General features: G+C 50.9%; 1 long non-coding RNA gene across 2 annotated transcripts in view; it reads left to right on the forward strand.

Moving 5' to 3' along the window:
- LOC138686482 (uncharacterized) overlaps positions 1 to 16,024 on the forward strand; it is a 117,427-nt gene extending 101,403 nt beyond the window's left edge. For both annotated transcript variants that reach the window (XR_011325869.1, XR_011325870.1), the window contains exon 3: positions 14,311 to 16,024. This is a non-coding gene — a long non-coding RNA (uncharacterized lncRNA). The remainder of the gene's footprint in view (positions 1 to 14,310) is intronic.
- Positions 16,025 to 27,087: the final 11,063 nt, after the last annotated feature.

The following is a 27,087-nucleotide window of genomic DNA, read 5'->3' on the forward strand; positions in this document are numbered from 1 at the left end:
CAGCATATAATGCTGCTGAAGTCTGTTTTCTGTAAAGAAGCAATGAATAGGAAGGGATGTGGGACAGGTGGACAGCATAAAGAGCTGGAGAGAAAACAGGCATTTTCTATTTCTCTTCCCTTTTTGACTTCTGGCGTTAAAGCCATGGGATGCTGCATGAAGCCTACGAGGGAGAAAATGGAGAACTGCTCAAGGAACATCCCTTTTTGCATACAGTGAAACCTGCAGTCCAGGGAATGTACTTGGAGGGGCACCCCCAGGCCGTCCACACTTCCCTCCTGGAAGAGGACTGCCTGTCCCTTGGGACACCAGCACCTCCCTTTCGCTCGGTCTCCTTGTGACATTTGCTTGTGATGCACAGAGCTGCTAAATGTCAGTTGTCTGCAGCAGGGACCATCTTCTGTGCTTATTTTGGGTGACAGGCTTTGCATCCTTTTTGGGGGCAGTCCAGCACTGCTCTTTCCACCACTCTTTTAGCCAGAATTTTTTCTGTTGCAAATTAGCATATCATGACTGAGGTCAAGCGCTGCCTCCTCCTGGTCATGATCGAGCCCATTGGGAGTGTTATCGTCTGTCTGTCTTTCAGGGATGAGTTGTCAGAAAGTTTCCCTTCCCCAAAATGTGCTCTCTCAACCTGTCACAAGGCACTTGTCCTGACAGATATGCACTCTGCATGCAGAGGAGGCAAGAGTGATGTTCTTTCATGTGTTTTTCCATCTAGGCAAGGATATTTCCTATAAGCATAACATAAACCAAACGAAGGGGGGGTACAGCAGCTGGGCAAGCAACCTTCCATGAGGACACCCCACCTTCACCACCCTTGCTCTTGAAAAATAACCTTAAGTTGCCAGTACCTGGTGGATTGAGTCAGGAATACACTCTGGTATTTGTCTCGAGAGCAAACCAAAAGTCATGGAAACTTACTGAAGAAGGTTCAGCTTTCACATTTTTCCATTGGCTTTTGAGTCCGTGGGCATTCTCATCCTGTTTTCACCGGTGGCCACTCGCCAGGGCATGCTGGAGCCCCCAGCTGAACTCCAGCCTGATGAGAGGTCCTGGGAACAACCCTAACCCTCCTTCCTCATCCAGAAATATGACTGGAGCAGCAGCAAGGAGAGTTTGTGCTGCCTCTGAGCAGTTCCTTCTGACCTAGAGCATGAGTTTGGAGGCAGGACTTTGATGCCTAGTGGTCACGCAGCGCCTGGGAGCCCGTGTGGCCCCACACCAAGCTCAGCATCAGCTGTGACCAGGCTCAGGCTTGGCCAAGCACTGTAGACGAGTGAAGTGATGCCTTGGGGTGCTGCAGAGGCCTGCTGAGGCTGGGGGATGTAGGGAAGGAGATTGTTTGCTCTCGTGGATCTGCAATATCTTGCCACGTTTAGGTGCTTGCTTAAAAGGTCCCCAGAAAAACATTCAGCCCTGGTGTCCATCCATAAGGGGCTTGGTGGTGTGTGGGAGCCCACGGAGACTCTGGAGACGAGGAAAGCTCAAATGTGGCTTCAGAGCAGCTTCCTGGTGGGGAACAAATCCAGCTCTGGGTCCTTCCCCCATGGGCAGGGGCTTCTGCATTCCTACCTGTAATGAGAGCAGCCAGCGAGTGACTGCAGAGGCAGCCAGCTGCAGGTCTTGCACAGCCTGCCAACGAACTTGTCAGTGTTTCAGTGGGGAATCACAGAACGAGAGTGCGCGATCATCACGCCACAGCTGCCTTCCTGGAAGAGCAGGCAGTGCTGTGTATCAGAGCAGCTCTGTTGAGCGCAGACAGCCTGGGCTGTTCTGCCCTGCACGCTTCCTCCCTTGCTCCCTCCAGGAAGGGAAAGTTGGTTTTGCCGTTTGCTGCTTAGTTTCTGCAAAAATACCAGGACACTGAGCTAAGATGTTCCAAACTCATGTGATCCTAGAATTCTCACATTTTGAGTACATGCCTTTGAACCAGACACAAGCTCTCACCCATCTCCTCCCTCTCCGACTCTGGATCTTGTGCTGGTTTTGTTTCTAAAACCCTAAAAAAAAATGTGGGTGGAAGTTGTGCATATGTATTTCTGAAATTGCTTTGTCATTTCTGTACTCCCCCAGTGCAAGTGTTGCTCAGCCTGGATTAACAACACTGGTAGCACTGAGGATCGAAAGCTACATTTCAAGTAATGTATCTGGCATTGTGTCCGAAACAGGAAAGAGGACAGCTCATTCAGAGGCATCATAAACACCTATGCACAGACCGTCTTTTGCAGTTTTAATTGCCTTCAGCTTGTCCTCCTGCCTTGCATATGAAAACCCAAGTGCACGCAAATTCATTGGCTTTAGACATGTGCTGTCTAAATTGGCTTTAGACATGTGCTGCTCTCCCTCCTAGAGGAAACCTTCCTGGCCTTCGGAACCCCACCGCATCACAGGCTTGCTGCACACACCCAGCAGTTGCCAGAATTTGCTGCATTGATCAAAATTATTTTGGTCCCTCTTCCACAGGGACCCTAAAGCTGGAGTCTCTTGAGGCTTTTCTCAGCCCTTTGCAGTCATCCTGCCATTCTAGTGACGGGGCAAGCAGGCAGGCTGAGGTGGCTCTGTGAGCCTGTTGGCGCTCTGCAGCAGACCCCAATTACTTGGTCATCTCAGTAGTTTTCCAAAAAAATGCCTCTCGGTGGCACATGCAGCAACATTATTCCAACAAGGACTGAAGGAAACCAGAGTTAGTTGGCAGTATGTCTTGCTGTTTTGGTTTTTTTTTTTTACAACAGTATCTCTTACTTTAGGCTGTCATTTCTGGGCTTTCCCAGACTGGGGAGCTGAGTGTTTTAAAACCTTGGCTAAGGAGTGTCAGTCAAAGTCCAGGCTAAGTCCTGCAGTGTCATTGCTGTACCAGCTCAGAGCCCCATCCTGCTGGTGCCCCTGTGCCACGAGGCTGCTGCACTCCAGTTGGCGGGATGGGGCAAAGAGCATTCTCACCAGGGACCACAGCCCCTGGCCCGCAGGGAGCCCCCCGTGTGTGGGATTCACAGGGCAGGGCCTCTTGCCTGAGGCCTGGCAGCCCTTGCTGGCGCCCTCCTCGATTTAGTTCCCATTTCCTGGGAAAGTGTCCTCACCACCCCAAAAGGAGGAATTGGGGAATTATATAGGCGAGTTTAACTTTACTTCTCAGAAAAACGGTAGAACAACTGATTGAACTGTTTGTAAACATCTAGAAGGAGAAAGGAAATGAGTAGCAACCAGTATGGGTTTCCAAGAATAAAACCTAATGTCTTGCAGGGCAAGGAAGCCTCTTGGGCAGAGGAGTAGCTGTGGGTATTCACTGTGCCTTCAGTAATAGCTTTGACTCTCTATTTCGTAGTATTCATGAAACATGGTCTGTACAAAACCGCTGCTCAGCAGAAGCGGAGCTAGTTAAGTGATTATTGATGGTTTGTTGTCAAAATGGAAGGACATAGCTTGTCTTCCTGGGCCCTGCCCTTCTGCAATGTGCCCTTCACCCTGGGGATCCTCTGGACCCTCTAACAAGCCAAGAAGGAACGAGGACACTAACGTGTGACTTCATAGGCTCCCCGCCCTGGCTTTTGCCAGCTCTTTGGGATGCACAATGGGGACAGATGTTGCTTGCCCTGGTGGTGCCTTTGGTGGCCAATGCAGTAGAGCTTCTCCTGGGAGCTGGGGTTTGTGGCTGGCCCCTCACACCAGGGCATTACTTGGACAGGCAAACCCGGGCAGTAACACCGCACACCACTGCTGCCCGAGATGGCTGCCGCTATCGGCAATGGGAGCTGGAGGGCAGCTGCGAGGGTCTGCGTACCCTCTCTCCACAACCACCACAGGCAATGTTGGAGCACAAGCGCCATGCTCACGGGTGAGATCTGCCTCTCAGCTCTTGCCGGTAGTCTTTGTCTGTAATTTAAAGGTTTGGCCTCCGTTTGGAATAAATTACTAGGAGAGCAGTACTGTTGCTCTCATGGCTGCAGTCAAGTAATAAAACTTACACCTGGTGTTGGGCTGTCTTCTTGTGTGCTGTTGCTTATTTTCCACAAAGGCTGTCTTTGCCTCCAGAATAACTGGTCGCATGGTTTGATTTAGTAAAACAGTGGGTAATAGCAAAGGAAGCCTTGCAGTTATGTAGGAGGGGGAAAAAAGCAAAGTGTTACAAAGGCAAGATTTTCATCCAGGTCCTGCTGCTCAGTGTGTGCTCCAGCTATTGCCATTTAATGTTTCTATCCATTCCAGAAATAAAATATTTGTAACTAAGCCAGATTTATTTATCAAAGCCAATGAGCTGTGGACTCCTGCTCGCTCCAGTGTCTCTGAATCACGTGGACTATTTCTCACCCTTGATTTTAATTCCATGTGGCTTTTTTTCTTGCTCCTTGCTTACAGGCACTCTTTGGCTGATGTGTGCGTCAAGGATTTCTGCCAGCAGAGGCACAGAGCCAGTAGGAAGGAGTTACGTTAGTCAGGCTACTTTTGGCAGTGTAAAATATGGAAGGAAATTGTGAAAAAGCTGTGAAATCACAAATAAAAATATTGACATTTATGTGGAGCCAGGATTTTGTGGGGCGATCCCAAAAGAGGAGTGTCAGCACCAAGTAAACCCCGCTGTGCCTCATCCCAGAGTGCTGTGCTGTGATTTTTCTGAGTGAGCTGCTTTATGGGAGCAGTGGGGTGAGCAGCAGATGTGTTCCCCGGGGCACACCTCCAGCAGCTGCTGGTTCCTCACTGCTGCACACAGAGTCATTTTCCCCAACTGTCACCATCCTCGGGCCAAGAGGAGCCTTTTTTCCAAGAAGACCCAATGCTGCGCTCCAGCTGCCCTGGGCATGGCAAAGCCGGGCAGGATTAGGAACTGCCCCTCTGATAGTGGTGGCAGCTTTTCTTGGTGTTCAGGGACTGCGGCATGCCCAGCACCCTGGGACAAGCTAGGTGGCATCTGTAAGCAGGTACAGTGACTGGCAAAGAGCTGCGTGTTTAATGGCAGGTTTTAACGGCGGTGTCATGTTGTTCAGCACGGACCCCAATGGGCAGCAGTTTTAGACCTCTGAGCAAGCTGAAGTTGGCATTCCCTCAGCTGGCAGCCACTGCATTTCACACCAGAGTTGTTAGGTTTCTAAAGGTCAGCTGCTGCCCCCTTTTTGAGGTAACAGATTTTCCATTGTTGGTGGTGACCTTTGCCCTCAGCGTTATCTCTTTTCAGTGAGCCCCTGTGGACTGTGCTGTTCTGTTCCTCAGAGTAGACTTCATTTACCACGGTATCAGCTGAGTGGGTAGGGGCTAAGCGTTCGCTGTGACACATTTGAAATGTCAAGGTGAACTTAGTCATACCAATCTCCCTTCCTTTTCCTCAGTAGCTGCTTCAGTCAGAAATCCTACCATACCATACCATCACACCGTAAGATATCAGGAGAGAAAATCAAATACATCTTTTGCCATTTTTCTGGTAAAGAGGAATAACAATCTATGAAAAAATTGAAATAATTCTACAGCTGACATTCAGAAATGCAGCTTATCTTGCAGAGCTCCCTGGCTCAGCCAGCTCCATTCCCAGTCACTCCTGTGGCATTAGAAACCCCCGGGAGGGACATGAAGCCAGTGATACTCCACATACACCTCTGCCGTGCATTAAGGAAGTGGTTTCTCTTGCCTATCTGGCACTATCATCATTGACCTGTCTCCTTCCCCTCACAACCCCCGTGGGAGTTTTTTGGCCAACAAAGATGCTCCCAAAATCATCTCTCCTGAAAATGAGATTTTATTGCAGCTCTTGATTATTCCTGTGGTTCTCTAACCTGTTCACTTTTTTTAAACATGATGATAGGAATTGCAAGCAGGGTTTGGGGGAAGATTTGCAGGCGGAGGTACTACCTCTTATTAGCTCCCTTAAATAGCTGCAGTGGAGCATGAGCAGATGGTCGGTGGGCAAACAGAGACTGCAGTAAGAAGGGGAGGCATTAAGAGCTGCTGACCTTTCTAGGACAGAGACAGGATGGAGATTGCAACAGCTCTGTCTACAAACCCCAGCCTCTACCATGTGTCCCTCTATCTTGGGGTGACTTGTGCTTTTTAAATCAGTGGTGATGGTCTTACATTTACTTCCAACTGTTGCATTAAAGAGGTGGAAAAGGGTTAGACATCATTCCTGCCGCAGCCAAGCCCAGCGAGAAAGACCCACATGCAGCACCATTTCCTACTTGATGAGTGAATTCATCCCTTTGCAGGTGTTTTATTGGGATGACATGCTCATCCTTTTCTAATCAGGATGATGCATGCAATACTGCTTCCCCTGCCTCTCACATCAGCTTCATTAGCAAAGATCTATCCATTAGTTATAGAGCTCCAGAGACTGAATGAAGATCTGTTGTCAACAAAAGCACATTGACCAGCATGATGCTTCATAGCATCTCCCTCATTGACAATATGAACTCTTCTGTTTTCTTGTTTTCTGAATATTGTTTTCCTATTTTTTAACAGCTATCAGGTTAAACTTCTGGTTAAATTGTTTCCTTCACTGTTTCTTAAACACTTCTTAAAGAGCTCTTTAACTTTCCATTCACAGTCATTTAGTTATTGTTTTTTCCACCTGGTCAGTTTTGCTCATAATTTCCCATAATTTCTATTAGCCCTTTTGAAACATCTAGTAGCTGTATTACTGGCTGGGGCTGCCCTCTGTTTGCTCATACTGACTATAATCAGATTGTGGTCACTACTCCTTAAGCCCTGACCATTTCTTCAACAATTAAATCATATTTACTCCTGTAAAAGCACCAAATATAGCACTTGCATCTAGCTTAACAGTTTCTATATCAGGAAATGTCCATCTGAAACCTTTGGAAACTCTCATGACACTCACCCTGGTCACGCACGAGCCCCGATAGAGATCTTCCCCACAGCATCACTGTTTCCTTCTTTGGACCCTGCGTGAGGGAGGTTGCTGGGACCCGGTGGCAATCTCTGCTTTAACGTGACAGACAGAAACAACCTGCTCTCAGTTTTCTCTTTTTATTCTTTATTGCTTTTGTTTGCAAAAGACTGAATTGTCTAGATGCAGCTTGAATGAATGATTGAAAAGTTCTTATTACAACAGGGTTTCCATAGGTTTAAACTTTTACCTTTGGGTGAGATGAGAAAAGGCCCATATCTCCAAAATACAAGCAGTCCTTGGCCTGTTCTCCCAGGGTGCCCCAGCAGATAGTCCTTGAGGCTTTCAGCCCCATCTAATGCTGATTGCGCTGTCTTTGTGACAGGAGCCAGTAACACAGCAGGGGCAGGAAATGTTTCCCAGCTGCTGTATAATTCTCCTACAACTAAAAGAAGCGGCCAGGCCCTGTTTACCTAAGGGCTGCACATCGTAGCAGGCAGGAGGCCATGTGCACTTGCAGGAGCAGCCAGCCCACAGGTGCCGTGGATGGGGGCACTCACAGCCATCACGTCGCGTATTTCGGTATGCGCAGGGGCTCTACAGATGAGTGCGTCCAGCCCCTCCGCAGCGCCAGTTCAGAGGGCTGCAAGGCAGTATCGAGAGCCTCAAATGACTAACCCCGGCCGGAGGTTTTCTCTGTATTACACACAGCAGCACTCGTGCTCCGTCAGGCTTTAAAGAGGGGGACAGCACAATGGCTGTGGATGCAGCCAGAGCCCCCAGAGACTCTGGCTCCCTGCCCTTCCCATGCAGCCATCACACTGCCAGCCCTGAGGGACGCAGGCAGAAGTACAAGGGGTGCAGCGGTATGAAACCCAGGGGACCGAGCAGTCAGCCCCTCAACACCAATATTTGCAGTTGACCTGTTTGTTTTCTTTTTCACCTACCACTTTCACTAGTCCCTAAATGAAATATAAACAGCCCTGTCTAGTTTCTCCCATAGACATATGAACATGCCTGGGCTTCAGGGGCATGTTCGGGGCTCCCCTGCCTGCAGCCAGCACCCCCCTGCCACCCTGGGGGTGGGGCTTGAGAGGGGACACTTCTCTGAAGGCAGGCAAGCAGGTATGGGTTCATACCAATGTCCCACTGGAGAAGCCTGCGCTGAGGTTGGTTTGTGTTAGGGTTTGCCAAATCTGGCAGCCCAACAGAGGTAAGGCTGCCGCAGCTCCGACTCCCTGGGTCCAGCCAGCAGCAAGGCTGAGTGTGCGTGCACACACTACATACATACATGCACCCACCCGCGGTACATATATACATAAACACATATACACGTAGTCAGCCATGCAGATCAGCATGGGCAGAAAATGCATAGTCCTCGCGCAAACAGCACCAGTGGCCTCATCCTGTTTCCCTCCCTGGCTAATCAGGATGAAAGCCCATTAGCAGAAAATATATACCTATATACACACGATATAGATTCCTTCAGCTGCTGGTCTCAGACATACAGTGTCTCCAGTCTATCCTCCAGACTCCTGAGCCTTTTATCCTAGTTTCCAGCTGGCCTGGCTTCCTGTTTGCTAGCGATCGCACGCACCAGCATACCCACCCTCACCACCATCTCTCTGGCTGCTGCCATCCCAGCACACTGGCTGCTGGGCCCCATGATGCCTCTGCCATCACTGGCACTCTGACATCCATAGACACCCGTGCACACCAAGCAGAGACCCTCACCAGGAAAACAGCTAAAGAGAGTTTAATAAGCAGACAGGACACACCACAGTGATCAGGCACAGGGCATGGCCAGACATCCAAGCAGTCCCTTTTGTCCCCTTTTCCTTCTGTTTTCCCACACTGGTTCCTCCCCAAACTGCTTTGATCTCTCCCTTTCCCCTGTTTGCTCCTTCCCCTAGACATCCCACAATAAGTCCTGTACGGCCTCAGAAGGCTCTTCCCAGCATCCCACAGTAAGCCCCACATGCCTTTGGGCAACCACCCTCTTTGCTGGGCAGATGGGGAGAGTTTCCCAGTTCCTCACCAAGGCAGATGGAGTAACCCACAGGGTGTATGACTACCTGCCCCCCCCCGAGCAGCATCATCTCCCCCTGAGTGCCACCAGAGCTCACATGTTATACAGATACTTGGAGCTTTTCATTTTCTTTCAGATACCTACAACCCTCCAGACAGGCTCCCGCGCTGCTAAATATTTTCACTGCAAGACTGCAAAAACAGTAAGGTATAGGTCATGCATTTGGTGACATCTTTTTCTTGTTAAATCATCTCTTTCTCATCCAGTGTTTAAGGATTCTTTGCCTTTTTAGTGTACGCAGGTTTTTTTAGAACCTTAAAAGACTGATTTTTTTCAGTTGCATCTTCAGTACATATCCAACAGGTAACTCAGATCTGAGAAAGGAAGAAAGTTTATTCCCCTGAGACTACTTTTCCCTGCCAACATGCTCAGCTCACTTCAAGATGATAGGGGAAAGAGCCCAGATTACCTTGGTTTTTTACAGCATTTCTTCTCCTTTTGCAGAGTCTGTCCTGGGCATGGTGGGAGCTGTGGTAGCCGATCCACCAGCTCGCATGGAAATACACAGCAGCATCGCGGCATGGCTGCTGGGATTCACCTGCAGCACCTCAACAGGTAAAGTAAAGTCTCACTATCCCAGCTCTGCCTTGGGCAAACCCCAAGGTAGAGAGGTCCCCAGCCCCGCTCCCTTTATAGCTGGAGACAGCCTCAGCTGGCCCCAGGGATGTTCCCCTGATGCATAATGAGCTGAGCCTGTCTCCAGCCTCTGCAGCCTTGCCCTGCAGGTCCAGCTCTTAATGCTGTTTTCCAGCCCACAACATGCCAAACCCGAGTCCAGCTCTCCCATGTGCGGAGGTTTTTTCTTTTTGATCATCTTCTCTGCAAAAAAAGGTCTGCACACAAATAAAAGACTTTTCAGGAAAAAAAAAAAGGTCTGCCAAATAAAGCCTGCCTCTACCTTTCTGTCCCAATTCTGAGTAACCTTTAGTGCCAACAATAATAATAAATCTGTATTTTTCCCAAGGAAAGGCTTTCTGTGCCACAGCCCACCTGGGGATGCAGAGAGGGTCACAGCCAGTGGCAGCACTGCCTGCTTCCCACTGCCCTGGGTTCAGCAGCCCCGGGAGGAGGGTCAAACGCGTGTCCTGACCCCACAGGGCTCCCCAGGTCTGCCTGGGATGGGTCCCATGGAGGGGCAATGATCAGATAAGACACACCAACTCAAGCAAGAAAAGCACTTGCAAGCAGTGAACACGTCTGAACACGCTTAATGTGTCTGAACTGGCGTTTAGCACCCAGTCAGGTCCCTTTAGGAGCTTACCCAGAGCCCGTCTCCTTTCCCCACCACCCAACCTGTGCCTTCAGCTTGTGCCATCTCTCCCACATATCAGCTGGGAGAGAGGCACCAGCAACGTCCCTTGCTCTGCCCAGAGGAAGAGAAATCAGCTTTTCCCTTTGGACTGCAGCATGGAGAAAAGGGCTGGGTTGGCATGACATGGGTGTAGGCGAGAGCCAGCCCTTTCCACCGGCCCTGCCTTGGGGCACTCGCCTCTTGTCCCTGCTCCCCCTGCCTACGTGGGGCAGGGACCAACCCTCGGGAGAAGCACCTTTTTCTCCCCGGGCAGTGTCAGTGCCAACCACAGCGCAGGATGTCTCTCACTCACCGTCTCCCCGTGACTCAACTAGGTCAACTGAAGGCAGGCAGCAAGCGAGCAGGGAGGCAGCCGTGGTGCAAGTGGGGTTTTCTCTTCTCTTCTCTTAATGCCACAGGCTCTCATCAATTTGGGACATTTTCCAGCCCCAATTTGAAGACAGGAGTGATGGGAAATCTGTCCACACTTAGGTCCACTCTTGCACATACCCTTGACAGCTCCCCACGGGCACCGAAACCCACATGAACCCCAATGGGGGCAAGCCCACCGGCTTGCCAGGCTGGGGTGCTTGGCCAGGCAGGCTGGGACAGAGGGGAAAGTGTGCCACTGCCTCCAAGCTGGTGCCCCATCCTACTTTGATGGTGGAGCATGGAGGTACCCATAAGAGACCTAGCTGTGAGGTACCATCAAATCTCAAATGATTTGTGGTGTGCTTTGCTAGGTTTCATGCCCACTTTCCCATCTTTCGGGCAAAGGTTCTCCAGTCATTTTTCTACTTCCTTCTTCTAATTTCTCTGTGTTTGTGTTACTTTTGGCAGGCTTAGCGCTATAATTGTGCTAATGGATAAGTAATATTTCTGGTTATGACTCATCAATTGCACCATTACCGTCTACAAAATTAGTGTAGATCTGGGTAAAGATGCTGGCTAGTGCTGGAAAATAAAGCCCCTATGGCTTTACGCGGCACCCACACTTGTCTCAAAGTTGTGATGCACTAGCCCTGCCTGGTGGGCCCCCCTCTCCTGCAGTGACACTGGAGTGAAGGGGGGACTTTTTAAAGCCACTGTCCCCATGGCATTTCAACAGGCTAGCAGGAGCATTTGAAGAGATGCCTTTTGATCCACTTCACTTTCCAGCATTTGCTTGATATGGGTTTGTTGCAGTTTAACTGCAAAGAAATCAGCATTTTTGCTGGAAAAAGACTTCTGGTATTTGGTGGCTGAAGAAAAAAAAAAAAAAATCCCAGAGAAGTTCAGCTGATAATGTGGTGGAGTCATCTGCGTAGTGCTAGGAGCGAGTGCAGTCATGTCTCTCCACCTAGCGATATCATCAATACTGCTATGACTTGTGTAGAATATAGGATGGAAAAAACAAAAGTGCTCGAGTCAGCTGGAAATTTTCAGGTGGAGTGTGTGTCTGCAGGCAGCGCCACTGCCCACCAGGAGCCCACCATGACCGGCAGCCCCAGCCGCACAACGGCCCCCGTCTGAGAGCCACACTTGGGTGCAAAAACCCCCCCAGCAGCCAGAGAGACCCCCAACCCAGACACAGTGACCCTGGCATGGAGAAAGCAGAGGTGGAGGGGCTGCTCCAGCCTCCGAAATGGAGATGGCTGGTTCTCCTTCAGCCGTGTGGCCTGCTGAAACAGGGGCTGGGGATTTGTGGGGCTGGCTGAGAGGCAGATGCAGGGCAGGAGCTTTGTCAACCTCCGGCTAACTCCAGTTGCAGGTAGCTAAATGAACACTCCTGTGCAGAGCTCCCCGTACCTTCTCACTGAAATTATTGACCCAGGCTGACTTAGACACATAGTAGGAGCCTGGGAGCCCCTACGCCTGATGTCCCAAGCCTGGGGCAGCGTTGATCCCCTAAGGCAGACACCCCAGAGCTAGTGAGTGCCGGCCGGTCCCTGTCATCTTGGCACAGGGTCCCTCAAGCTGAGCAGGGTTGTTTGATGCTGGGCATTGTGGACTGGTGGCTCTTCTTCACCCCACACAGAGCCCTATGTAGGCTTTTAATAATACAGTATGTCTGTACTCAGACATGGGGTAAAAATGCACTACTTAAGACTGTGATTGTCCCAGGGCTAAAGCAATCCGACACTTGCATCCCCAAGACTTCTGTAACTCTTCTAAGATGAATAACCAACTCTTTAAAGATGAATAACCAAAACCCCAGCTATCAGAGGCTAACAGGCTCCTAGGGTGGAGTGTTGCTCTCAGTGCTGGACACCAGGTCCTTGAGAGGAGCACTGCCTGCAGAGCAGAGACACAGCCTTGTCCCTGGGATTCCATCCTCCATCCCACCCTCACTGCAGGAGCTACTCGAGGGTAGCTTCACAGCCTGGCTAGAAACCCCAGCACTGCTCTGAGGCCACAGAAAGGAGCCAAGCAGCTGAGACAGTTGTGAGTCCGTGCCTCAGAGGATCAGAGAGCCAAGAGCACCTGAGCTGCAGCTCTCTGGCACCATGGGCAGCTGGTGTGCCACAAATCGCAAATTGCTTGGGCAGATCTTATTTTTGAGCATTTCTTGCCTTTGCAGGGAATGACAGTCCCTCTGTCTCTGTGCTGGTTTTGTCAAGAGCCGTAGGGAGGATAACAAGATGGTTTCCTCGATGGGCAGTTTTGCCATGCTGATAGGAAGCAGGGAGGAATTTCTCTGGAGTCATCACCCGGTGTCATGGTTTAACCCCAGCCAGAAACTAACCACCATGCAGCAGCTCACTCACTCCCCCCTACCCAGTGGGAAGGGGGAGAGAATCGGAAAAAAAAAAGTAAAACTTGTGGGTTGAGATAAGAACAGTTTAATAGAACAGAAAGGAAGACTCTAATAATGATAATAATAACAATATTACAATTACAATAATAATAATAAAAGGGTTGGAATATACAAGTGATGCACAATGCAGTTGCTCATCACCTGCCAACTGATGCCCATTTAGTATGCAAGTGGCGGTCCCTCCCAGCCCCACTGCCCCCAGTGTCCCATGTCCCATGGTATGGAATAGCCCTTTGGCTACTTTGGGTCAGCTGTCCTGGCTGTGTGCCCTCCCAACTTCTTGTGCCCCTCCAGCATTCTTGCTGGCTGGGCCTGAGAAGCTGAAAAATCCTTGACTTGGTCTAAACATTACTTAGCAACAACTGAAAACATCAGTGTGTTATCAACATTCTTCTCATACTGAACCCAAAACATAACACTATACCAGCTACTAGGACGACAATTAACTCTATCCCAGCCAAAACCAGGACACCCAGCAATGCCCCTAAAAGCAAAACGGGGATAGCTGTGACAGGGGAAACCACTGGAGTGAGCCCTGCAAGCTGGTCCCATCCATCTCACCACAAGCTGGCAGTGCGGCAGTGCCAAGCCTGCTCCAGCCACCACCTGTCTTCCCTTCTCCTCCCCACCAGTACAGATTTTCAGGCATCTTTTAGACCTCTTTCAAACTGACGCCTTCTGGGCTCAAAAAATCTCTTGGCAATCTGCTGGCTGTCAGCTAATCCAGCGGATGATAAATTTAAGCAAACTTAATCACTGCTAAATGCTGCAAAGTATCACCCATCGTTGGGAAACCTTGGCCACGGGAAGGCTGGATTGCTTGCTGGGCTGCCTCCCTGCCTGCAGCCTTCCCCTGGCTCAAAATCAGCCCCAGTGCAAGCTGCTAAATATTGGGATCCTGTTCCCAGCTTAACTCGCCTTCTGGTGACTGCCTCATCAACGAGGTGTGATTTGCTCCAAGAGGCCATGTGGGAGGAATGGAGGGAATAAAGTTAATAAATCGGTTTTCAGACTACTGGGAGCAGGGAAGCTAATGGATGGGAGCTACCATTTGGGAAGCCAGCTCACTTATAGTAGATCTCTGCAGTAAGTAATGATTTAAGCCCCTAAGTGAGCAGCGTTTCACTGCTCTTTGATGCTTATGTATGCCATCACTCGGCGTTAGGCCACATGGCCCAGTTGGTGCCGACTCCAGGAGAAATAAGTTTGCATTTCTCAAGTTTCCTGTGGGTTCCTGCAACATTAATTCCTTTGAGTTACTGGATCTGAAGTTTCTCTCAGTCTTATGCTCTCATTTACAGCATGCAAGTTGTCCAAAAGAGGATAAACCACAGGAAATGCACACGCAGAGAGGCTGCGGTGGGATGGCAACTGCCCTGTCATGCATCTGCCTGGTGAGATCTGCTATGGACCATATTCATGGAGGTCAGGTCAGTGAGGGTGCTCCGAGTGCAGCCTGGGGTAGGTACTGCTTCCCATGCACTCCCCATGTTACTGGAAGCAGTGGCATGTTCCCATATTAGCGGTGACTATTTGCATGTGGTGCAAAGCCCTAACCAGCAGCGAGGGGCTGGGGTCCACACTGTACTGTTGTGCTGAAATTGTGCCTCTCATCAGGCTTTTACATGGGTTTCTTTTCTTTTCCTTTCCTATTTGACAAGATCCTCCCCACCATAAAGTTCATCTTGCCGTTGCAGCTGCCTTTGGGAGTCAAGAAAATGATCCATTAAGAGCCTTTATATTTTTTTAGAAAAAAAAGGAAATTGTCTTCAACCATGTCAGCTGCAGGGCACAACATGTGCCTCAGGGCAGACAGTGGTCACAGGATGCGAGGTGGGGACATGGGCTGGAGCTGGTCTCACCATCATCCCCCCTCCTCAGCAGCGTGCTGCCCAGAGCAGTGCCAGCCCAGGGCTCCAGCCTCCTGGCTGAGTGCAGGGCGCTTGGAGAAGCTTTCAGCTGCGGGTAGCATCCCCTTTTCAGCCCATTCCCCCTCAAGCATCCTCGCCGTCACTTCCAGCTCTCTGCCCACACACAGTTGCAGTGAGGTCCTGGTGAGCTGCATTTAACCTTGTACTCCAGAGATGGGCTGCAAGAGTGGGCCAGAAGGAATCCCCCCATTATCTTGCTGGTATTTGCGTCATGGCTTCATCAAGCTTTGGAGGAGTGTTTCCTACTGCGTGTGGCTGCGCAAGGGCTGCGTGGGCACCCATTGGGGGCTGGGACCGTGGCCTCAGCCAGGCTGGCATGGGGCTGCAGTGATGGATCTCCTGTGCTCCGCTGTTCTCTGACTCACCAAGATGAGTCTGAACCAAAGTGCTCACAAAAACTTTATAGGAGGAAGCACACAAAGATCGAGATCTCCTTTACACCACTGAGTCCTCTCGTTTTTTCATGGACACATAATTCACTGGGCCCAACCCACAACAAGGGGAAAAGCAGCAACCTCGTGCCGAATGAGACCCCCGGACCCCCTCCCCAGGCAAGCTCTTAGCCGGGGGCTGGTGGGGACTGGGACGTGCCAACGACATGCATCAGAACTTTGTGCTCGAAGAGCGGTGCGCTTCTGTCTGGTAATCCCAGGAAAGAATTAGACTTTAGATTATGTGCTTTAAATAGAAAACTCACTTCTGAAGTGAGCAGAAAACCACAGATAAGAATGGTGCAAAGATGTGGCTAAACTAACAAGGAATTCCCCCGACAGAGCGAGCCGTGGCAGCAGCCCCAGCCCTCCCCAATCTCCCCGCTATGCCCCAGCCTCAGCCAGCCCCACGCAGCCACGACAGATTAGCTGAGGCACCAGGGGCTTTCTGAAAACCTCCCGCAACAGTGCACCATGCGCTGGTCCCACGCCTGGCCCATGGCACCACAGCCATTTGTTTGCACAGAGGCAGTGATGGTCCCGCAGCACCCACCCAGCAAGCCACGCACAATGGGGAGTGGACACTGGTCCCTGGCTCCCAGCCACACGCCGGCATCTACAGGGGCTGAGAGGAAATGGAACGTGGTGTCAGCTTCTTGGTGGTCATGCTCAGCCTGTATAGCCCAGTATTTCCCCAGCTGTTCAGTGAAGGCAACAGGGCAGCTGCTGCGTGGTGCTCCCTCCCTCTCCCTTTTGTGGCCAGCTGTGGTGTGTGCTTGGCTCGAGCTGGGCTCCCTGCCGCTTCCCTGGCCCCTGCAGCTCTGGATTTGGTAGCGATGCCAAATGGGGCTGCTACGCCCCTCCCCAGGCTTTTTTGGGTTGATGCAGCTGTGAAGCACTGCTGCTGGGAGCTGCTGGGAGCCCCAGGGACCGCAGCTGCGAGCAAGTGCAGCATTGGCCCAGCCGAGGCCTGTGGCTCTAGTAACACACCTGCTCCACAGGGACAGGCTGAGCCCCATCTCCCAACTGGGCAGCAGAGCAAAAGGGGGCTTTTGGACTCCCCCATCTGTGCCACAGGACGATGGCCACTGCTCCCCAGCCCCCCAGCTCTTTGTGAGCCCCCCAAGAGGCATGGAGACTGGCCACAGCCTTTTCCTGCATGGCTGCAGTTCTTCCTGCTCACCTGGTCCCTTCCCGGCCATGCTGTAACACTGAATTTCTCCAGACTTTAAACAAGCCAGGGAACAGCGTGCTCTTGCCCCACTGTAGTAGGCAGGCAGGCAGCACCGTTACCCTGGCCTGAGGGAGCAAACGTGCCTCAGACATGCCCCAGACATGCCTCCACTGTCTGTTCTTTAAAATAAATCCTTAGTGCTTCTCTCCCTCCCCAGTTTCGATTTGAAAAGCAGCTACAGCTCCTCTCGCCTTCTCAGCTCCTTCACCGACAGGAAACACGGACCCGTGGCCAGGGCATGCTTGTGCCACAGGGCACCAGGCTCACAAGCACAGGGCATACGGTGCCCTTGCTGCCTGGCCATGCGGCAAGCCTGGCGCCCCGTATGCCCTTGCTGCCTGGCCATGCGGCAAGCCTGGCGCCATGGCACAGGCATCACACAACGAGGGGAGCACAAGTCTGAGGACAGGTTTCTGCAGGGACTGGAAATTTGCTTACAAAAATCTGCGATTGCCAGAGTCATCCCCACTGCTTCAGCTCAGCCTCTGGCTAGGGACCACTTTTTCGCCTGTGGTTGCCATTTTCAGAAAACATTAATGAATAAACCAGCAAAAGCCCAAAACAGAAGCCATGACTAATGGTCTTGGAGCTTCCCCCAAGTTTAATACCAGAATACCAATACAGGAATGGAAATGACACCAGGCAGCGAGTAAGCAGTCGCTGGGAGCATGAAGCTGTTCTTCCATCACCTGGACAATGTAGTATTTGGGCAGTCAGGCCAGTGCTTTTATTTTTTTACATATTCCCTTTTACTAGTAGCAAAAGCAATAGCCATTAAGTGCCTGGGGAGCATTAGTGTTAGGGGCACCAGGAAGGTGCAGTGTGCCCTTGCTGTGACGCCAGCAAAGGTACCCATGGGAGCCATGCTCTGCCTGCTTCTCTCCTGGTCTCCAGCAATGCCTCAGGACCATGCAGGACATGCTTCCACAGTGCTAGGCCCACACTTGACCTGACAACCCCGCCCCGATGGTGGGGCCAAAGCTGTGGGGTAGACCACAAGCACCTCTGAGCTGCTACAAGAAGCTTCAGAAAGGAGAACCATCGGCTTATTCCCACAGCACATGCAAAAGCACAGCTGTGGTTAGGCACCAGCTCTGAGGTATTGCTCATTTGCATCATGCACTTACCTCAGCCGCTTTGATGTCGCACATGAGGTTATGGTGCCCGGGGTGCCTGGAGCTCCCGTTTACCCCAGGAGGACATGTATGCCCACACTACTCTCTGATGAACACAACCACCACCATCCAGGCAGCCTGGCTGGCTGCAGGCTCATCCCTGCTCTTGCTCTGTCCCCGCTGTGGCCAGCTGAGCCAGCAGCAGCGTGGCACCCAGGGGACCTGGCCCCACTCGCACATCACCACCTTCCAAGGAAGGAGCAAGGGCTTGCCAGGGTGAATGAGGGAGGACACAGGCCAGGAGGGTGTCTGCACCTCTTTAGGAGGCTGCTCTTGCCTTTGTGTCATTTCTGCAAGATGGGGCACGTCACTGTGTGCTACATGGTCAGTGCCACCACTCAGCAGCCCCTATACCATCAAAGCTGGCAAGCTTGCAAAACGCACCTCTCAGAGTTCGCCCAGTGCGATGGCGAGGCGAGCTCAGGCTGCTTAAACCTGGCGGCACACAGGGTGAAGAAGCAGCCACCAGCTGAGGGGCTCCTTGGGTGACCGCAGCACATAAGGGCAAGACAGGCATAAGGGGTTGATGCCAGCGATGCTGATACCTTTCTGAGGTGAGAGAGACAGAGCTGACCTCGATGGGCCCCAAACAGCCCCCAGACTGGGGGTTTGTCCCTTGGCATCACTGCAGATGCCATTAGGTATAAGCCAGCCCCACTGGCTGCTTACCAGGTGGGTCACTGGCTGTTTAAAGGTGTGATCTCCAGATGGCTGTGGCTGCTCTGTATTAACGATGCTCTTCAGCCTTTGCTTGCTTGCTTGCTTGGTTTTTTTGGTTGCAGATGCAGAAGTTTAGTTTTAATGGGATCAGCTGTGTGCAGGGGCCAGCACCTCCCTTGAGCATTGTGGTGGAGGAAGCCAGTTTAGATGACCCAGGATATAGACTTGTTCTCTACAATGCCAAAGCCACAAATACATCCACTACTCGCACACTTGGGAACTGGAAATAGGTGACTGGGGTGAGCTGTAACACCCACCACGCAGCAGGGAATAGCCAGGCTGAGGAACAGGCTGCAAAAAGCAAGGCCTTCACAGTGGCAGCTCCCAGCATGAGCACGGTGGCCATTTGTCACCAACAGCCAGCGACTGTGGCTGGGCTGTGCTCAGGTGGTTTATGTATCTGTGTGTGCACGCTACTGGGTGTTTGTCTCTTTTGGTTTTTTTTCCACCCGTGGGCGTCCTGAAGACTCAAATAATGCAAATCACCCCCATCGCTGTCCAAGTGGGGCAAGGGGAGCTGGAGCCCACAAAACCTCAGGGAGCACGCGAGGCCAGAGGGTGCAGCTGCCCCGACAGGCACCGACATGTCCCTCTGGCACTGGCTGCACCCACTGCATGAGGCTGGCCCAAGGGATCTTATCCAAAAGCTCATCTGAAAAAACCACCACCACCTAAATCAAGCCCTGCATGTTGTTTTTTTACCAGAAAGCTCCAGGAAAAGGCAGGAGAGCTGTTCTGGGGCCAGGGGGGAGGTGTGTGAAGCCTTGGCAGTGGTGATGGGCTTCCCGGCTGGCCTGGTTTCAGCTGGGATAGAGTTAACTGTCTTCCTAGTAGCTGGTACAGTGCTATGTTTTGAGTTCAGTATGCGAAGAATGTTGATAACACTGATGTTTTCAGTTGTTGCTAAGTAGTGTTTAGACTAAAGTCAAGGATTTTTTTCAGCTTCTCATGCCCAGCCAGTGAGAAAGCTGGAGGGGCACAAGAAGTTGGCACAGGACACAGCCAGGGCACCTGACCCAAACTGGCCAACAGGGTATTCCATACCATGGGACGTCACATCTAGTATATAAACCAGGAAGTAGGGGCAGGGAATGGCCGCTCAGGGGCTAGCTGGGTGTCAGTCGGCGGGTGGTGAGCAATTGCACTGCGCATCATTTGTACATTCCAATCTTTTTATTATTGCTGTTGTCATTTTATTAGTGGTATTATTATCACTATTAGTTTCTTCTTTTCTGTTCTATTAAACCGTTCTTATCTCAACCCACAGGTTTTGCTTCTTTTCCCGATTTTCTCCCCCATCCCACTGGATGGGGGGGGGGGGGAGTGAGCAAGCGGCTGCGTGGTGCTTAGTTGCTGGCTGGGGTTAAACCATAACACCGGCCATCCCCATACCCTTCAGGGGGAAGGGGCTCATGGTGCCAGGAAAACACAGGAGCTGCTGCACAACCACACACTGCTCCCTGCACCCAGCTGGCTGAACAAAGGGTGTCCTCAAAGCCTCTTGGGATTTGGAGACTGGGTTCTACCATTCCTTCCTGTTGGATTCCCAAATTGGCTTTTTTCTCATTTAAAAAAAAAGGGGGGGGGGGGGGGGGGGGCGGAATATTCCCACCCTCCTGTTGTCTCCCCTTCTGCCCTGCCTCTCAAGCTCTCCATGTTTTTCTCTTGGGAACAAGGATGCTGAAGACTACGGCATTGCACTGACTGTTTTGGAAACAGGATGCCTGTGCTCGGGTACAGCGCAAGGTCTGCTTGACTGCGTCAGCATCGCTGGCTTTTGCAGCCTGCAGGAGTGAAACTGAGAAAGCTGAAGTGGAGGGATAACACAGCCAGCGTACGAACAGCCCCAGAATGTACGGCTCAGCCGTGCATGGGGACGTGGGGACAAGCGGTGGTACCCCCTTGCCATTCAAATGTGGGTCTGCAAAGGGAACTGTACCTCAGCAAGGCAGACACCGAGGGGGGTACAGGCTGCCCCATGCGGGGCCTTGTACCCCAGCCACGCTGGCAAGGGTCCACAGCCACAGGCAGATGTGAGACAGGGGCAGCTGGCAAGCGGCAGCCAGCCAGCACAGACACAGCAGCAGGAGCACAGGGAGCAGTGCCACGTGCAGCCAGCCCACGCTGCGGTATGCCACAAAGGGCCCTGCTGCCCTGGAGCAAGGACAGGGCTGTTTGCCTCGATGCCAACATGATTTATGACTCACTGCATCAGCATGTACAAGTTAGTTTTAGGCAGGAGAGTAAATACTTGATTTTTTTTGCCCCAAGGGCTTTTTTCCCCCTTTTTTCAGCACCAAGAGTTTTCAATATCAAGAGTTTTCTGAACTGCAGCTGCTGACCCCCAGGATGACTCCCAGGGCTGTGTGCAGTGCCTGTTGCAGCTCCAGAAGGGTCGCCAAGCTCTGCTCCATGTCCCTGGCTTAGGGACAGACACACACCTTGCCTCCCTCCTCTCATGATGGATGGTCCTTGCAGACCAAGGGCCACCACACCGTGTGACGTCTGCTGCCTGTGATGGGAGTCCAGCCCCTGCTCTCGCACTTCCCTTGCTCAAAGGCATGAGGAAAAGCCAGGGAGTCCAGCTGAGACATTTTGCAGGGCAGGAGGGGTTCATACAGATGAACCTCCAACACATCAGAAAGGAGAAAACCTGCTAACACCCCTGAAGCACCAAACCTCTGGTGCGAGCCATCGGCCACCTGCAAAACAGCAGGGCTACATCTCCACTGAGCACTCCCAGGGCACAGAAGCAAACCCAATAGATAGCCTTGCTCTTGCTTCCCCTCTTCCTATCTCTAAGGAGCACAGTAGAGAATGGATGAGGACAGAGGAGAAGCTGGTAGATAAGCATTATTCTGAAGCCATTTATTATGGAGTTAATAAATAATTATTTATTAGAGAGTTAAAAACCAGATTTGACAACTTGGAACAATCTTCTGGTGAATATTTTGGAGAGGTTGGGGGCAGAGGCAAAAATAAAGGAGGCTGAGCTGCCTTGTGATTTTTCTGGTGGGAAAATAGTGGTTTAGTGAGAAATGAAAGTTTCAGTGGAAAAACGTCTGAAATCTTTGCTTTTCCCTAAAGCAACACAGAGTATCTGCTACCATCAGCATTTCATATAGTCTAATAACAAAATATTAATATCTGAAAAATCAAGCCTACAGTTTACAGAAGGGCTTTGCGCGAACCTCCTACAGCACACAGACAAGCACCTGCTGATGGCTCTGCCAAACCCTCTCTGGAGTATCTGCTTCCAACATAGAAATAAAACCATCTGGGGAGACTGTTCCCTGCAGTGTCTTTACCACTGCAGTCCAGCCCACACTGAGACAGAAAGAAGGCTTGTCTGTAATTACCTGTGGCAGGATAACAACCTCAAGAACTGCTGGGGATGACTGCTCAGCCCCAGCCAGCCTCCAGGGATGCAAGAGCAAGCTGGCCAGCTGTGCATGTGGAAGGAGGAGTAAGGAAGGAAAAGAGGAACAGGCCTTTGCCCACATGCAGCACTGCCAGGACTTGGACAGGAGCACTGCCTCTGCACTCCAAAACAAGGTCTAAAACCTTCAAAGGGTTTAAAGAGGTTACAGGCTGCTCCATGGCAAGGCCAGCAGCCCTTCCTGTGAGACAAAAGCAACCCAGCTCCTCTTTCTTCTTATCGAAGTGGAGTTTCAGAAGTGGCTGTCATTGCACAGAAGCAGATATCTGATTCTGGGAGCTTTTAAATTTAACAAAGACATAACAAAACCTACCAACGGGAAACTGGTTTCAGATATTCAAATGGAAACAATACTTTTTAATGATAACCAACAACACACCCCCAGCGAGGCAGTCACTAAGCCGATGCCTGCCATCTTTCTGAGGGAGCTCTCTTCAGAGACAATTCCCTCCAGGGCTTACCCAGGCATCAGATCCAGATGGAGCAGAGCAAGCTGCCAAGCACCCTCCCAGCTGGGCACCCAAGCCCTGCTCCCAGGCACAGCTCCCCAGCAGCTGACCCCCCAAGGCGAGGGTAAGTGCTAGACCTGTGGCAAAGGGTCTGCTCACAGGATGTGTGATGGGAATGGCTCTGCTAGGCACACCTAAGCTGGCAAGGGGGCCACAAACACTCACTGCAGTGGCAGTTTCTTTTCCATACACTGTACTCATTGCAGGGACATCAAGGGTCCAAGCAGAGCCCCAGGTGCTGCTTGTAAACTCAAATGCAGAAACTTCTTGTCCTCACTTAAATGGCCCTCAGGCAGAACAAGAGCCCAAGTCCAGGCCTCCAATACTGCACCCAAGCATCCTCAGACTGAGGATACTCCGCAGTCATAAAAACCCCATTGGCCAGATGTTATCTGGAGACAAACTCATTTCCTGGCAAGAAATGAATCAAAAAGGCTACAAAAAGCTTCACTTGGATGCAACTCTTGGTGAAAAATTATTCTTAACACAAGTCTTCTGTCCAGTTACCTCTGCCTTTTGTGATCTAGGAAAAAAAAAAATAATCATCTAATCAGGACCTTGGACCGTAATCAAACTCAGGGCTGGAAGCGGGTTACAGCAGCAGCTCAGTGGTCATCAGCAGCCTGTGCTTGACCCAGAAAGAAATCTGCACCATGTTCCTGTCATTGCTGCACAACCCCACCCAGAGCTGGGTCTGCATGGGGATGCCCAGGACGCTTAACAGGACTCCTCAGAAGATGCAAAGTCTTGGAGGCAGCTGCGGTGCCCTGATCTCAGTGTGAACTATGGTCTCTGTACACCTGAGGAAGGCAGACAGTAGTGTTTGTGCCCTGACTTTGCACACTTTGTTAACCGTTTGCTGCTAGGCAAACAAGCCTGAGGGGTGCCAAGCCTGCAACAGTCCCTTCAGCCTGCAGTGTCTAGAGCACACAGAGCTGTGCTTGCCTCAAGGTTTGGCGAATACTGACCTCAGGGACACAAAGGGTGCGCTTGCCTGACGCTGCCTGGTTTCCCTGCCTGCCCCAGGCTACAGCCACAGCTACACATAAAGCTCTTTTCTGCAGTAACTGCAAGGCAGGCTGGTGAATTCGTCCTCTCCTCCTGCCAACCAGACCACACCAGTAACCACACTGGTGAAGAAAGGCAACACCACAGGGAAACCTTTCGGCTCTGAGAAATTATTTACTTCTTAGGAGCCTGTTGAAGTTACACTGCCGAAGCCCTCCTCTAGCAGCACGAGCCGTGCCTCTCGCTGGGAGAAGAGCTTGCTGGCATCATGCTACTGCTGCAGCACTGCTGCAAACCCTTCTGCACATGACTTCAGGCCAGCAAGACACATCCATTATCACCTACAAGTCCCTGACAGGGAACAGCCACTACCACCCCTCTCTGCAGCTGCATTCTCAGAACTGGGAAGGCAGCCCCTCTTCTGTGGAGACCTTCTTCTTTGACATCAGACTGCAGCAATAGGTCACACGCTTCCTTCCACCCCAGGAGGACAAAAGGAGGTCTCCTTTCTTGGTATTGTTTTCGCTTGGCTGGACAGCAGATCATTTCTGCAAACCCAGTTTGGGGCTCTTGGGCATTCACGGTTAAGGACAGAAATGCAGTGCATGTGGTTTCTTCTTAAATGCAAGCAGTCTCATTTCCTCATTTTCCTCTCTTTGCCAGAAGTTTCCTAGAGGTCGAGTAGGAAGAAGGTGGTACAAAGTCACTAGTTTAGATTTTTCTCTATTGAGAAACCAGAATCTGTATTTTTAGGCACTGCTGGCACACAGTTTCTGGACCTCAAACAGAGGGCCCACTCTTTGCATCACACCCAATCCCAGCTTCCTACAACAGGGGGATTATTCTGCTAGGAAGGAAGAACTGGGACAACAACCAAAAAAGTCCACCTCGGCTGCAGAAGAGTGGGAAGGCTGGGAAGGGACATACGAGCAGTTAAGCTAAGAGAAAGGCAGTGCAGTCCATGTTTGATAGCAAGTGCTATGCTCCAGGCTTCTGCTGTGAACCAGCAATGAGAAAAATCTTTCCTGGTCACCAGTCTTGGCAGCAAGAGTTTGGCTATTTAGGGGTGTTGAGGAGGGCTACATTCACATCTCTAGGATCCTTGGCACCCAGCTGTAAAGGCTTGATCAGACTTAAGCCAGGTCTGACAGCTGGAACTGTCTGAAAAGTAAAAATAAGAGATTGTCTTTCTGCATCCAACACTCCCAGAGGCATTGGCCACATCCTGAGATCAGATGGCCATCTTCACCCAAACTCAGCCCATGAAGTAAGCCTGGTGAAGCTCTCAAGCACTTTTTTCCCCTCTCCATGTGGTGGCTAATGGTTTTCCACTGCAAACCTAGAAATGGAAGCTAGAAGCACTAGAAGCTCCTGAGTGGCAACTTTCAGTACATTGCATAGTTCCTACTGGATTAAGAACATAAGATGCAATTCTCACTACTACGGATGTGACAGATGATCTCTCATTCCTTGCCTACTCTCTCTCCATACAATACTCTGGGGTGAACATGACAAGTTCTAGGCCTAAGCCGCTGCAAGAGGCACAAGACTGTGGAAAAGGCCTTCAGTGGTGAAGACTGCTAAACAGCACAACAGGTTGCCTAAGAAAACTCTGAAAGCTTCCATTCTCAGTTTTTCAGGCTAACATCTGTCAAGGAAGTTTTGGTCAAGCTCAGCTTGCCATAGACCTGGCAGGTTCTTGGTGGATCTTGGGGCAGAAAACAGACCCTTCCAAACTAATTTCAGTGCTACTTTGAGCTGCTGCTTTGAAATTCAGTAATCTTACTCATTTTAGAGGGCTGATTATTGTAGTGAAGACAGACATATGTCATGTCACAGTGAAAACCACCAGCCTAACAGCAATAGGTATCAGTACCATAACCCTGCTTTCAGGGCAGGTCTCCAAGAGCACTGGTCAGCAATTCAGAGTCCAGCTGGCTGCTGGTTACTAGTGGCACTCAATACTGGGACCAACACATAGGAGTCTATACTGGGGCTTCTTGTGTTTTAATATCTTTGCTACCGACCTGGATGATAGGATGGAGCATATGGGCAGCCAGCCTGGAGATGACACCAAATTGGGAGGAGTGGTTCATACACCAAAGGGCAGAGCTGCTATTCAGAGGAACCTAGACAGGTTGGAGAAACAGGCTGAGAGGAACCTCAAGAAGTTCAATGGCAAATGTACAGCCCTGCCACTGGGATAGAGTAACCCCCTGCACCAGAACAGGCTGGAGACAACAGGCAAGAAAGCAGCTTCACAGGAAGAGACCTGGAAGTGTGGGTGGACAAGCAACCCAGCAGTCAGGAGTACACCCGTGCAGCAAAGGCCAAACGCTAGCAGGAGTACAGCCAGCAGGGCAAGAGGAGGGATCCTGCTCAGCACTCGTGAGACCACCTGGAGAGCTGGTTCCAGTTTGGGTTCCCCAGCACAAGGACAGTGACATACCAGAGCAAGTTCAGTGGAGGCCATCTTGATAATAATTTGGTATAAGGAGAAGCTGAGCAAGCTGCGTTTGTTCAGCCTGGAGAGAAGGCAAAAGGGAGATCTTACTGTTATCTGCTACTCTCTGATGGGGAGCCACAGACAGACTCAGGAAAAGCTGAAAGGCAACAGGCACAGGCACAACATGAGAAATTCTGACAGGATGCAAGGAAAACCTTCAGTGTCACATGGTCACACACTGGAATAGAAGATGTCACCACTTCTCTGGTCTCATCTCCGGAGACAGACAACCTGCTCTAACTTTGAACTTGGCCCTTCTTTCAGCACAGGGTTGACAAAGCAGCCTCCGGACATCCCTTCCAGCTAAATTACCCCAGAAGAGACCTCAGACTGTGGGAAAGTGCATTGAGAACGTGTGCCTTTCAGTTTTCCGATCTGTGAAATGGGGCTGACAGGATTTCCTTATTCAAGACTTTGTTGTCTAGCAGGTGTCCCGAATAACCCACTTTTTTCAGTGTGGAATAGATGACTCAGCTCTTCAGAATATGAGGCTCTGTCTGCAGAGCCTTCCCCCCAGCACATGCAAACAGAAGAGAGAGGCACTTCTTGTGCCATACTTAGTATTTTGTTTCAGAACTCACTTGTGATGCTGTCGGAGGCTGCGTGCTTTCTTCAGATCTGAAATCGTCACAGCTGCCCCAAAGTTTCTAGCAAACAAACTTAATGCTTTCATTTTACACCAGAAGCATAACAATTATCTGGGAAATCCCCCTCCCACACCCCAGAGTCCGTACTTCGGGTGACTTGATGATCTTACCACATAGTTACTCAGGTTCAATGTTGCTTTTAAAAACTGTCATGTAAAAGCCACTGGGGTCAACTTTAAAGCTAAGGCTTGCTCCGAACAGCTATGTATGCTTAAAATACAGGAAAAATGGCAGTTGAGAGAAAGGGACCAAAAGAAATCTTGCATCTCCTCTCTCCCATTTCCCTCTTAACCACACACTGCCATACCCTAAGAGACATGACTTACCAGGTACAACTGCTCTCATCCTGCCAGGCCCTGCTGTAGCCTTTCCCAGCTTCTTCACAATCTTAAAATGGTCTTCTCATGACGAGAGCCACTGATGGGCACTGCCTCTTGCTATGCCTAACTCCACAGCACATCCCACAAGGGCACGCAGG

Source organism: Haliaeetus albicilla, chromosome 8, assembly GCF_947461875.1.
Source record: "Haliaeetus albicilla chromosome 8, bHalAlb1.1, whole genome shotgun sequence".
Taxonomy (NCBI): Eukaryota; Metazoa; Chordata; class Aves; order Accipitriformes; family Accipitridae; genus Haliaeetus; species Haliaeetus albicilla.